Here is a 15,469-nt window from a genome sequence, read left to right on the forward strand (position 1 = left end):
TATTTGAATATGTGTGTGTGTGTATAATATATATATATATATATATATATATATATAGCACAAAAGTGCTCTTTCAGAGAGCTTGATGAAGCTTAGATGGGGAAAATTTTAGGAAGAAACCGTTTTCGAATGCTCGGCCCAGTTTTTTTTTTTTTTTTTTTTACTATTCTTTACATTTTTTACATCACTTTTATATTATTTTCTGTTTTATTTTAATTATTTTCCTATCACAATCAAGCTTATTGCTAATAGCAAAACAGTATAGTACAGTGTTTCGTAATAACGTTGTGCAATCATGTTTAAAATAGTATTGAAGTGTACTAAACAGTACACCGCTTAATACAATGCAACACTTGCAGGAAAGCCATGGGCAGAAAGGAGGTCACAGGATGGCGATGGTCAGAGGAATAGGAACTGTGTCTAAGTACGTGGCTTGGAAGAAGTGTTGGACATAGCAACGGTTATGACAGATGAAGAAACGAAAAGGTTCGGAGGGTCAGAGGTGTTCTCCGAAGAATAGAAGCAGGGCCGGATTTACGTATAGGCCAATATGGCCCATGGGCCATGGCTCAGAGAACACCAAGCGTTGGTGAACCCAAGCATTGAAGGCACCATTTAACTCAGAAGATCCTAAAGCTAAGGGTTAACAATTTAAAAATATATTTACAGCAATCAAATAATTTGTCCTTCTTGTTTAACTTGTTTAAATTACTTTAATCCAATAGAGTTCTTTTAAGATTACTGAGTCCTTTTTAGATTTATTTGACACCTTTAACATTTAATTGCGCCCCTCAGAAGCTACAAAGGCTCTTAAAAGTTTTACGGTGTTTTTAAACTGTTTGGAGTCCTTTAGTGTCACATGCATTGAGTCAGATAACTCCGTGAGATAAGTTTTGATGACTTAATCTAAGAGTTCGTGGTTAATAAATCAAGAGAGGTTTTAATTTTAATTTATTCTGCTCTTGGCTTCAAATCTTGAATACCGTTTATATTTCAGTAATATTGTGATTCCTAGTTTTAGCTTTGTCCTTATACTATTATGTCTAAAAGAAAAAAAAACTGCTCTTGATGGTTTATTTTTATTGTTTTAGTTTTGATGTGCAATATTTTATGTTAGTTTTTATTTACTCCTTATGTGTCGATACTTTTCAAATGAGTCTTATCTTTATTGACCTTAGATCAAACGAAATCCATACCAATATACGCCAGGCTGCAATTTAATAGTGCGAGATAGTTTTTGTTATTTTGGCTGCAGCAGCCAAATTTGTTTACTAGTTTTGACGTGCACTGTAATATGATTGACTTTAAACATCTAAACTATAGAACATTGCATACGCAAAATCGTTAGGAGCCCCCAAAATTTATTAGCTTAGGGGCCCCACTAGGTCTAAATTTGGCCCTGAACAGAGTCTATTATAGTATTGCATAGTATTGTATTACTATACGATACTACTGTCGCAGTAGAAAAGGTAGATAGAGAAAAGAGACAACATAGCGGAGAGCCAGAGGGTGCAACGTGTCAGTTAGTGATTTAATGCCAGTTAGTTAAGTGATTCTTTTCTTGATGTGACCAAAAATATCTGTGTACGTAACAGCACCACTACCCCAGATATAGGAGCAATACTTTATTGGGAACGGGGACCTCACTTGAGCTTTCTTTCTAAGTCAGAAATTTTAGGGGACTGAAATATTTTCTGGCCCTAAAGAGTAAGACCGGTCTTTGAAATGCAGTCGTAGCTCTGCTAAGGAAGCGTTTCTCCAGGAGAGATTTTCGATGCTTATGAAGCATAGCGTTTGAAACGACCACGAGAACTCTAGCTGAATGCTGCTCATGTTTAGGGTGAGATCAATGGTTGTTTTTTTCTTTTTTCTTGATATTATTATGTGCTTGAGACTTTTCAGTTTCCTTTCTTCTTTTTTTCTGTTAAAAAAGATATGATTGCCATAGCTCCAGTGGAGGATGTTCTCGAGGTGTCTAATCATAAATTCAGTGCAAGTTTCGTGTGTTGTATCTAGATTGCACATGGATGATGCGTGGCCGGAGAAGATTAGAAAGAAATGAAGAATCGGAATCGTATTATCTGGATAAGAGAGGACGTTGCTAGAAATGACAGCAAGTGGGTCATTGATGTGTAGCAGGAAATATGGCGGTGAGCAAAACAGAACCATGGGACACTGTAATTGATTAAGAGTTAGCATATCGCAGAACTAATCCTAGAATACAATACTATACATTACAGTGAAATGTGGTACAATACCACACAATACAGTACAGTACGATGACAGTATAATAGAAAGTAGTATAATCTATAACATAAATTAGACATGGGTGATCGTTGTATTCATTCTTGTCTTGAGATTCACAGCCAAACGGCTGGGTGGATTTGCATGAAAAATGGCACACATGTGGAGACAAGTGCATAGATTGGAATGCAGTTTGTATTTTTTTCATAACCCTCATACTTACCGAGAAAATCGATTAAAACTTTTTCTAATAGACTTTCCCTCTTTCTTATGCCATTAAAACAAGCAGTTGTTTAGGAGCTGTTTTCTGATGGGGTGGAGTCGAGAAATTTTCATATAGCTGGAGGCTCCAATCGAAACAGGGGACCCGAAATGATAAGGTTGACAAACGCTGTTATAGACTATGCCTAACCGAAAACGATCACTGCCACATCATCCAAACAGACCGGGTGAAACCGGGTTTAGCTCCTTGTAGAATGTATGGCAATCAAAGCTGTACTGCACATTGCAATACAAAGAAAAAGAGTACAATACCTCTACAATATAAAGTACTACAGTAGAGTACGATACAAAATAATACAGTATAATATAGGGTAATAAAATAGAGTATAGTACAGTGCATTATTCTATAGTACACTATACTATCATACAATAAAGTACAGTGCAATAAACTACAGTTGAGTAGATTTCATTATAATACTTTATATTAAAAATCAAAACCATACAAGATAAACAGTACAGAATAAAATTTTACACGGTAATACCATACCGAACAGTGTATTACAACATATCCAATAGAAGAGACAAAATATAATGCAGTGCAAAACAATACTGTATAATACTGAACAATACAGCAGAGTACAATGAAGCATTACAAGACTGTACCATATATACAAGATTGTACAATACATATAAGAATACAATAGACTTTAGTTATTAGCAACGGAGGCAGTATTAGTTCAAAATAGCATTGTGTTTATCACACTTAGTGCAAATATACTGTTGAAAGCCTGGAAACTGCACTATTTGTCTCGAGAAAACATCTATAAATGTATAGTGTTAAAAAAAAATAACACAGGAATATGCTTCCTAGAGGTAGATTAACACTGTAATTTCTAGGCTTTCAACTGTATATATGCGTTAAGTATGATATACGGAATGCTCTTTTGAACTAATCCTGCTCGGTTGCTAATATCAAATTTTAATGCAACTTGCCGGCTAATTGTGACACTGGTGATTTGTTAATCACTATTTTTCTATATCAGTAGTGGCTAAATTTGTCTTGGTATGCGGTTGCCCTGGATGCTTCCTCCTGATGATGCTCAAAAATGTACAAATGTATATTTAGCAATTCTACCTCCGCTGCTGGACGGTTTGCTACTGATATTCCTCTATGCTTTTTAACGTTATATGTCTATTCTAGATGCTTTCTCGAGATGAATATCGCAGATGGGTGGCTTTCTACTGTATATTCACGTTAAGTAAGGCACATACAATGATATATAGAATAGAGTGCAAGACAGTACGGTGCAAAACAATGCAACAAAATAAAATACCGTAAATCCTCGTGTATAATCCGCATTTTTTCCCAAAATTTAAAGTTCAAAATCCCTAGTGCGTACTATATACGAGGTTAAGAATGAAAAATATTTTCTAAGCAGTGTCCGAGTCTCTATTTGCTGTTCGGCAATGTTTATTCAGACTCATTTTGTGATGTCGGACGCGAAAATACCTTAAGCTAAGCCTGAAAGCAATGAAGTCATAAAAGAAAGGTATAGTCGAACACATCGACAGCGTACGTATTTTTAAGTCTGAGACTTATTCTAGTGATGTCATTTGCCGAACCGCCATGCTACAGGACCGTAAACAAGCCAACACAACATGTCAAACAGTGGCAGGAGACAAACACAACGTAAAGACACACTCACACACACACACACACGCACGCACACTCGCCACACACACACACGCCGCACACACACACACACACACGCCGCACACTCGCACATACACACACTCACACACACACACACGCACACACACGCCGCACACTCACACACACAAACGCACATACATATACATATATATATATGACGGGTTTTTACACAGTTTCCGTCAACCAATTTCCCTCAAAAAGTACTGGTCAGCCCCGAACTATAGTACTTTATTCAAGATGCCACGCAGTGAGATTGAACCCAAAACCACGTGGCTGCAAAGCAAGCTGCTTAAATACACAGTCATCCCAGCGCCTATATCTCAATATCTTCACTAAAAGCGTTGGTGGGAGACCCCAGCGAGATGCAAGGGGTAAGTTTCGAGGTGAGAGAACGAAGCAAGTGTTTTGTGCAATTTGAGAAGTTTGACACAATGAGAATGAGGAAAGGAAGGGATGTCAGAGAGATTTAAATAGAGAGACTTTGTGAGCAGAGGTCTTGATATCTAAAATAATAAACGCGAAATTCTGTCTGTCCGAGACCCCTTTATCTTAGTCTACATTTGCTCTGCAGAGATATATTATACCTTTTTGGAATCAGGATGATCACGGGATTGAAAATCTGCCCTTCATCTGGTTCTTGAACATCCAGCTTTAGCATATGATCTAAAAGCATTTGGGTTGCTATTTCTAGCAGCTAAAGCTTGGCTGCTTCACGTCATCTTGCTTGGCGTTTTCATATGACGTTAATATTCAGGGGAGATAAATGACATTCGCTTCGTTAATTTTACGTCAAGATAAGAACTTTGGGACAAATTGGCTAAAAGTTGGAATTCAACTTGGGACTGGAAGAATAGTATGATTACTTTACAGAATTAATTCTCGTCCGTCCTTAACCTCTGATCAAACACCACCGGAGTACAAAGTCATTATAGATGTATTATAAGTCATACTATTTAGCTCTCTTCAGTTTCGGGTTGGAAGCCCAATTAACCCTACGTAGAAGATAGCTCAACAGTTCGCACGGAGTGCGGCTTTTAAGGTAGTTATCAATAAAATAGAAAGGAGTATATATTTTGTATCATTCCAAGATGATAAGTAGTGCAATCGAAACCAGCATCTCTCATGGCTGCAAATAAATCTTCTAAACTATTTCGCCATAGTGTATCTACGATATATATATATATATATATATGCGTGTGTGTGTGTGTGTGTGTGTGTGTGTGTAGGAGTAATTGCATTAAGCCGTGTTTACGTATAATCACAATAATCGCAATTTAGGTTAGTTGAAATATGCTTGTCATATATTTCAACTGCTAAAAGCAAATACACTGTACCTAAGAGAGGGTTGCCTCTCTTAGGTACATCTCATCAAGAGTCAATAACCTCGAAACATCGATGTCTGAGTTTCCCGAGAGATAACGACACTGAAGAGAGAATTTTTCTCCATAGTAACCGCAGTGTGTTTTGCCTTTAGCAGTTGAAATATATGACAGACATAGCAAATAAATAAATAAGTTAACATAATTCAATGTCTAAAAGTTGAGGAACCACCTATTGTTCTCCATTTTCTTATTTGCTATATATATATTGACTCCTGCTCCTGAAGAAGAGCTTTGTTCAAAACATCAAGCAACCTTTCTTTCCTTCCCTCAGCGTCTTTTAATACTTCGTATGTATCATTTCCTCGCATTATTGTTTTTTCTTGTGTTTTTTCTTCATTTTGGGGGAATGGGGGATTAACTATTTACCGCACGCTCACACGAACCTCCGTCCTTCCGACTGGCTTTGGGGTACCTAATTCACTGAATTCTTTCTACCTTATTCAGAGTACGCCATTTCTGCACCTTGATTATGAATCATTACAATTTGTCCGTGTCTCTTCCTCTTTAATTCGATTGTCCCTCGATCTATCTTCTGTTCTACTTCCACTCTCCTTCTTTTTCTTTTGGATTTTCCTCTGCCTCCTGTTTCTGAAGAAGAGCTTTGCTCGAAACATTAAACAGCTTTTCTTTCCTTCCCTGAGAGTCTTTTAATACTTTGCATGTACCACGTGTATTCGTTTATTCTTTAACTTATTTCAGTAATTTTGACTACGGCCATGCTGGAATACTGCCTTTATTGGAACAAATCGACCCAGGAGTTATCCTTTGTAAGCCTAGTACTTATTCTATCGGTCCTTTTTACTGAACTGCTTTGTTACGGGGACTTAAACACACCAACATCGGTTTCAAGCGATGATGGGAGGACAAGCATAGACAGACAAATACATACATACATATATATGCACATACATAGATACATATATATACATCAGCCGAAATTGCGAAGATGATCTGGTTCTTGACTGAAGATTGAAGGCTTCGAATGCCCCGTCCGTGTTTTTGTATCGTCTTCTAATGTTTCACGTTCTTGTCCCAGTTTGTATTTTTTACATTTACATATATATATATATATATAATATATATATAATATATATATATATATATATATATTATATATATATATATATGTATATGTATGTATGTATGTATGTATGTATGTATGTATGTATGTATGTATGTATGCATGTATATGGATTTGATAGACGGAAATTGAAAGAGGCCCGTCGTGTATATATATATGTGAATGTGTGTGTGTATGGATTTGATAGACGGAGATTGAAAGAGGCATGTCGTGTGTATATATATATATATATATATATATTATATATATATATATATATATATATATATGCACACATATATATATATATACATATATATGTATATACACCACGGGCCTCTTTAATTTCCGTCTATCAAATCCACACTCACAAGGTTCTGGTCGGCCCGAGGCTTTAGTAGAAGACCCTTGCACAAGGTGCCACGCAATGGGACTGAACCCAGAGCCACGTGGTTGGGAAGCAGATTTCTTACCACACAGCCACGCCTGCATATATATCTGTAAAGCTAATGATTTTAATTGTCTTATCTATGACAATTCAAACATGCGCTAACTAAAACTGGGGGAGGGGGGTCAAGCTGCACTCAAGACGTTGAGTGAAGCGTTATTAGTCAGTCAGAAGAAAAAGAGGATCGTCGGTTCGGCAATAGAGACCGATGGAATAAGTAGAAAGTTTAAAAAACGATAAGTACTGGGTCGCAGTCCAATGACTGAAACAAGTAAGAGATAAAAAATAAAATATCGATAGTAAAGGTGACTCCAATGTAAACCGAATTTATATGGCAGAAGTTTAATACTTAATACAGTTCTATATGTGCCCACAGGCATATGGCGTAGTGGTTAAGAGATTGGGCTACTAACTCCAAGTTCGATTCTAAGCAGTGACCTGAATAATAATAATAATAATAATAATAATGATAATTTTCGTATGGTGTTTTAGACATTCACTAGTACAAAACCAAATATATGGCACCCTAGGCATAACACCAACATGAACTTCCAACTTGTTGTCTCTTGAGGTCTCTGAGTAAGACTTGGAGCCAACTTGTACAAATGTAAAGCAAAAGTCAAACATGGAATAATAATAATAATAATAATAACAACAACAACAACAACAACGACAGCAACAACATCGAAGAATACCTTAGGAATGAGAACCCAGGTTCGAAATTTCCCCAAGACACCTGAAGAAGGCTGGAGGGTATATCAGCCGAAACATTGTGTTAACAACAAACAAGATGAAGACAAATATCCGTCAAATGTAAATAATGTAAATAATGTTAAATACTTAATATTTCAGACTTTATTAAGGAGACGAGCTAGTTGAATCATTACGTACGGATTTGAAATATTATTGAGGCCACCATTGCCTTTCATCCTTTCCGGAACGATAAAATAAGTACCAGTCAAAGACTGGAATCGATGTAATCGATTTTGCACCCTCCTCTCAAAATTGCTGGCATTGTGCCAAAATTAGAACAACTTTAGTTAAGTGATCCCGGTTGGTTTTGCAAGTCCGAATATATCCTGATAATGAACTCAATGAACTCAGAAATTGCTGGTATTAATTAATATTCACCTAGAAATAGCGAAAAACTACTATAATTACGACAGAATTCATTTTAAATCAAAACGTGACCGAATTAATTACAATCAAAACGGCTGAAAAACGAACACGAATTCCTCGAAAGAGGGAAAAATATATAACTATTTCATTGTGTCTGGGGAGAGCCGTTATCGGATCTGTTCGGTTTGAACGGCAGTTTTTTCTAGCGTGTCATATGAAATTGTCACCCATAATTATGACCCTAGTATCGATCTATTGCATTTCAATCTCTTTTAGGGTTAGGGTTAGTTAGGGGTGGGGGGAAGGGTATCTTTTTTTCTTCACAAATGTAAATAAATCCAATCTGTTTCTTAAACGAGGGACATATTCATACGGCACAGAATGTTGTTTACCTCAATGGACGTCACTGATTGGTTGAAATTGCAGAAATTGAAGAAAAAAACAACAAATATCTTACAAACTATAGAATTTTCTCAATAAAGCCAAGAGAAAAAGATGTTTTATAAACACATTCTACCAGCATATGAAGTTTAAAATTTTTTAGTTACCTAGAAATTATGTTAAAAACTGCCGTTCAAACCGAATAGATCTCCGTTCCCTTTTAGTACCCTATTAATTTAACACATTCACCGATCTGGTTTCCATTTATTTATTTATTTATTTATTTATTTAATTATTTATTTTAATAAAATTTTCGTTGCATCTTGCAAACTTTTCAACGTCAATTGGAAACCAGACCGGTGAGTGTGTTAAATTAATAAGGCACTAAAAGAGAATGATTCTTCCCAGACACAATAAAATATGCTTCAACAAGATTATTTTGAATATTGCGCCAATCCCCAAAAATTTCAGGCCTCGTGCCTACTGTAGAAAAAATAAATAATCCTGCAAACCAAATACCAAAATAAAATATATACATACAAAACGAAATATGTAAATATATCTACACACACACACGTACGTTCCTTTTAAAGGGAAACAACTTTTATGTACTTATATTTGAATTACTTCCCTTTAACTACATCACGTTCGGCCATAGTTTCATAGTTTCAAATTTTGACACGTGGAGAAGAATAATTTGATTACATGGACACTAGTATTTCACTGGTACTTATTTTATCGATCCTGGGAGGATGAAAAGCAAAGTGGACCAAGGTGGGATTTGAACTCAGAATGTAAAGACGGACGAAATACCGCTAATCATTTTGTCCAGCGTGCTAACTATTCTGCGAACTGACTGCCTTCTTCGGCAATAAATTTGAAAGGTGATCCGCACGTATTTGAGTAAATGTAGGGAATTGTTTAATTTCTATTTGCATCTCTTGAGTGTTTAATTGACGGTACATTTAAGTTTTCAACAGCCTATGAAAAATTTGAGCAATGTTAAATCTAAAAACTCTTAAATGGCTTATAGAAATAGTAGTGGTGGCATCGGAGGCGGCGGTAGTGGTAGCAGCGGCGGCGATGGTGGTGGTGGTGGTGGTTGGTCCGTCGTCGTCGTGGCGGTGACAGAGGTAGTGGTGACAGTGGCTGTGGTAGTAGTGGTAGTGGTGATGGTGGCGGTGTCAGTAGCAGTGACGATGGTGGTAGTAGTAGTGGTGGAAACCATAGAGGCGGTGGTGGAGGTGTAGGCGACTGTGACAGTGACGGAGGTAGAGGCGGTAGAAGCGGAGGCGGTGAAGACGAAGGCAGAGGCAGTGGAGGCGGAGGCAGAGGCGGAGGAGGTGGAGCTGGCAGAGGCGGAGACGATGGTGGAGAGAGCGTTGCGTGCGATGGTGGATGCGACGCTGGAGGCGGAAGCGACGGCGGCTGTGGAGGCGGCAGCGATGGCGGCGGTGGGGGCGGAAGCGGCGGCAGCGACGGCAGCGGCAGCAGCGACGGCAGCGACGGCAGCGACGGCAGCGACGGCAGCGACGGCAGCGACGGCAGTGGCAGCAGCGACGGCAGTGGCAGCAGCGACGGCGGCGGTGGAGGCGGCAATGTTGGTAACAGTGGAGGTGGAGACGAAGGTGGTGGTGGTGGTCGTCGTCGTCGTACTCCTCCTCCTCCTCGTTGTCGTCGTCGTCCTCGTTGTCGTCGTTAACCCTAGTTGAGCACTGACTAGGCAAACCTCTAATTGAATGCATTCCCCGTCCTTTTTCCCCGCCAGACATTTAAGACAGCATTATCCAAATGTGTCGCCATCATAGAGACATACATCAACAGCTTTTAGATAAGAGCAAGAGACCAATGAGAACTAGTGGTAGACATCCATCCTTGATTAAAGACAGAAGTACGAACAAAATGCTTAGTGACAGAAAGACAGTCGTTCACTATTCAGGGATTTTTTATCAATGCCACAGATGTAATGAATGTCCGTCAATACATACCAAAACACAGAATGGTGTGGTTGATGAAGACAGATAGACCTTCTGACCAAGACAACCTTGTCTTTTCACAAAAAAAATTAAGATTAAGTAAAGGGGTAAAGACCCCTTTCGGTCATGAATGACCATGGGATTGCACCTAGAAAGTTACCCTCCTAGACACAAGTCCGGGCAAGGTTGTTTATGGAAGACCAGCAGTCGCCCATGCATACCAGCCTCCCCTCTCCACGCCCCCAGTGTTATCCAAGGGAAAGACAAAGGTTGATACAGCTTGGAACCAGTGACGTCGCAACTCATTTCTACAGCTGAGTGAACTGGAGCAACGTGAAATAAAGTGCCTTGCTCAAGAACACAACACGCAGCCCGGTACGGGATTCGAGCTCACAACCTCACGATCGTAAACTCGACGCTCTAACCACTGAGCCATGCGCCTTCACGATTAAGTATTTCTGCATAATTAGATATTGAAAGGAACAAAATACGAACGCTATGTAATATTTTGAACACCGAGAAGAAGAATATATATTTCTTTACTACCCAGAAGGGGCTAAACATAGAGGGGACAAACAAGGACAGACAGACGGATTAAGTCGATTACATCGACCCCAGTGCGTAGCTGGTACTTAATTTATCGACCCCGAAAAGATGAAAGGCAAATTTGAACTCAGAACGTAGCGGCAGACGAAATACAACTAAGCATTTCACCCGCCGTCCTAACGTTTCTGCCAGCTCACCGCCTTCAGAAAGATGAATATAGTCAGCAGGTCAACTCGATCTTTTGGATACAGCTTTGTCACTGTGTAAGATTTCTCTTTCTATTTCTCACCTCACCACATTTTCTATTCACATGTTGATCTGGTTGAATGAAAATACAGAACAGATATATCCTGACCTTTGACCAGCTTCCGTCGGCTTCCGTCTAGCATGGATTCGCCCATGAAGCTGATACAAAGCAAAGATACTGAATGTATCCATAACTTACGCATACTGTTTAAAATAAATTTCCGGAGTAATTAATGAGTTCAAATTTTGGCACTAAGTCAGTAATTTGGGGGTAGGGGATCGACCTCGGTGTTCAACAGTCATTTATTTTATTGAGCCCGAAAGCGATAGAAGGTCAAGTCGACGCCGGTGGAACTTAAACTCAGAACGTAAAGACGGACGAAATGTCGCTAAGAATTTTTCTCTACATGCTAACGATTCTGCCAGCTCGCCAACCTAAATTTCTGGTCTAACTAATATTATAAAAGTAATATTTTCCATGTGACCAAATGCTACCTCTCTAGTCTCAGCTCAAGTGTTATGTACTTCAGTACACTCACTTTAGAGTGTTGGCTTGGAAGTCAACATAACCACCCAGAAACAGTTCAGAATAAATATACAGCGTAGTCTACAATATATTACCACAGAAACATCTCTTTCCACACAGACGAAGGATTAGACTCGATGCGTCAAATTTCTCTTCTCCCTATCCTAAAATAACTTTTATACCAAATTTATGAACTTCATTAATAGTTCTAAGATTAATTTCCAGTGGAAACGTCTTAGCTGTTTTTGTTCCAGGAATCCCTAAATTACATACAAATAATATTGAGTTCAAAGTTTGACACACGGCTAGCAATTTCGGGGGTGCCGGGGTAAGTCGTTTACATCGACCCCAATGTTCAACTGGTACTTATTTTATCGAATCCGAAAGGATGAAAGACAAAGTCAACCTTGGCGGAATTTGAACTCAGAACATGAAGCTATCGATTCTGTCAGCCTGCTATCGATTCTGTCAGCCCACCGCCTTATATACAATTGCTATTATTAAATAGTTTGATATTCCCACATCAAACTAAGAATGTATTTGAAAATTACATTTTTAATTCCATAAAATATTACCCATGATATAAAGCTAGAAATCTTAGATTTATTTTCCTGTTTTCATTAATCGAAAAGAGGCACGAGATTCGGTGATATAAAGGAAAGAAAGAGCGGTTGCAAGGTGTTATGCTCTTTTTGAAAATTGCAGTAAAAAAATTAGGTTTAAAAATACAAAATGAGTCGCAAACATAAACTTTTAAAATTGATTTCTTAAGTAACCAAAATTAAATGTATTCCTAAAAAAGACAAAAAAGCGGGTAATTGTAACCTTGGAATATTTACAAAGATCTGTTACGAATGTAAAATTATTTAAAGTATTGTGATCTTTAGACCTTTTTCAGAGACATAAGGTACACAAGTGAGGCGAAATAGAATACTATAGTGAGTTATCAGTTAATCAAATCTTAAAATTTTCGTGAAATTTGAATCTGTTATTCACGTGAAGTTACTGTGAGTAGAAATCAGCATCGGGGCATTTGTTGTGAATTTGGAGTATTTAGCTGTTGATGAGAAGTGTAGCTATAGTACAAAACTATTTTTTATATATATATAGTTTGTATCTAATAACTAATTGAAACAGATCAGACAACGCAAGTCTAGATTGGGGTTGTGTATGGATGATATTAGTGTGCGAAAGATTAAGGTGGAATGAATGATGTTATCATCTGCATTAGAGCTGGTGTACTTAGAAATGACAGTGGGAATGTTATTAATGTACAGAGAGAAGAATGTAGTATATGTAACTGAACTACAAGACACATCAGTGTTGTTATAGAATGTGATACGAGTTGTTCTAGTACGATTCATAGTAAACTTCAAGAATTGTGATCAGCATAAATGCGTCTAAATTCACTAATGTATTTGTCATGTTAGAAACGATCAAAGTCTTTACAGTCAATTGCAACGCAACAGCATTAATTTCGCAAATAATCTCAAAGGCGAGACACCACTTGGCGTATGATATTAGATTCGTTGTTAATCTGATCCTACAGAAACTGTACTAAATGTCATTGAGGAGTGAAAGAGATTCAAAGTGGTGAAGAGAATGGGTGCTTTCAGATATCAGTGGGAACAGTATATAGCAATAAGAGGACTAGATACATTGTCACGTTTCTCTGTAAGAGAAATAGATTTTAAGTGTTTTCTCGGAATAGAAAATATCTTATAAGAGCACTAATTGAAGATTGTGGAAGGAATAATGTAGTCTTCTAAGTTTGGAGTGAGTGGAGAAGTTATCGTACTTCTGACTCTATGATGAGATTAGTGTAGAGTAAGGGAAATAAAAACAAGTTGAATAAGTTTGTGAAGATGCGTGGCTCAGTGGTTAGAGTGTCGGGCTCACAATCTTGAAGTAGTGAACTCGATTGCCGGGCCGGGCTGAGTGTTGTGTTCTTGAGCAAGACACTTTATTTCACGTTGCCCCAGTTCACTCAGTTGTAGAAATGAGCTGCGACACCACTGGCGCCAAGCTGTATTGGTCCTTGATTTTCCCTTGGATAACATCGGTGGCGTGGAGAGGGAAGGCTTGTATGCATGGACGATTGCTGGTCTTCCAAAAACAACTTCGCCCGGACATGTGCCTCAGAGGGGAACTTTTTAGGCTCAATCCCATGGTCATTCATGACTAAATGGGGTCCCTTTCTCTCTTTTTTTTCTTCTTTTGTTAAGTTTGTAGTATGTAGTGTACGTTTCATTAGTGTCACTTTAGCTTAAGCTAAAGAAACACTGATGGTGAGACCGGAATAGATGATGTATCCGTCTGGTCTCAGATACTATATTCAGTTGCAATGGTATTCTACCACCTACGATAACGACTATATGTCGCGCAAATAAATCATACACGAGCGCGCGTATGATCCAAGATTCCTTGTACACTGAAAAAAAAAATGGTCATGACTGGAGTTAAAAACAATAGCAATCATATAGAAAGATTTTAAGCGATTTCCTGACATCTTTCTTCTTATTTTTGCTTTTCTTCGAGCATTTATTTAAAGCCTTAAAACACTGCAAGGGTTTTCTCCCTTAGATTAGAAATAATGTAGGGTTATTTCCCTTTGATTATTTTTTAAGCCGTAAGAAGTGGTAATTATGATTTCGTTTTACTGAGTTGACGTGACGCAATCAGATTTGTGAATATTCAGCCTTAGAAAACTCTAATCAATACTCGTTTGGGTGAACTCTCAAAGCAGCTGTTCCACAGAAGTCGGAACTTCTCCGTTTTTGTTGGGTCTTTTGGGGGATTTTTCTAAATAATTTAATATCATACATTTCAAAATAATGGGTAGGGAGAGTCAATAAAATAAATAAATAGATACACAAACAAATAAGTAAATAAATAACCCATGTCTTTCAAACTTCTCTCATCCACTTCTCACACCTCCCATTGTGCCTTCAAAACAATAGCCACCGCTAAAATAATTTTTCCTGACTATAATTTTTCGTCATTTTATTGCATTTCCCATTCTGAAACACTTGTAATTCGGTTTGTCTTTTTTTTTTTTCACTTTTACTTGTTTCAGTCATTTGACTGCGGCCATGCTGGAGCACCGCCTTTAATCGAGCAACTCGACCCCGGGACTTATTCTTTGTAAGCCCAGTACTTATTCTATCGGTCTCTTTTTTGCCGAACCGCTAAGTGACGGGGACGTAAACACACCAGCATCGGTTGTCAAGTGATGCTAGGGGGACAAACACAGACACACAAACACACACACACACATATATATATATATATATATATATATATACGACAGGCTTCTTTCAGTTTCCGTCTACCAAATCCACTCACAAGGCATTGGTCGGCCCGGGGCTATAGCAGAAGACACTTGCCCAAGATGCCACGCAGTGGGACTGAACCCGGAACCATGTGGTTGGTTAGCAAGCTACTTACCACACAGCCATTCCTGCGCCTATTTTTATTTTTTAATTGTTAGCATTACCATGTAAACACATTTCAGTGTGTTAAACAGTATTAAAATTTACAAGTGATTAATTAATTTAGAAGGAAATAAACTCAGTTTAGCTGACATCGCAGTGATTTCAGTATTT

The sequence above is a fragment of the Octopus sinensis genome, linkage group LG6 (genome assembly GCF_006345805.1).
Source record: "Octopus sinensis linkage group LG6, ASM634580v1, whole genome shotgun sequence".
Classification (NCBI taxonomy): domain Eukaryota; kingdom Metazoa; phylum Mollusca; class Cephalopoda; order Octopoda; family Octopodidae; genus Octopus; species Octopus sinensis.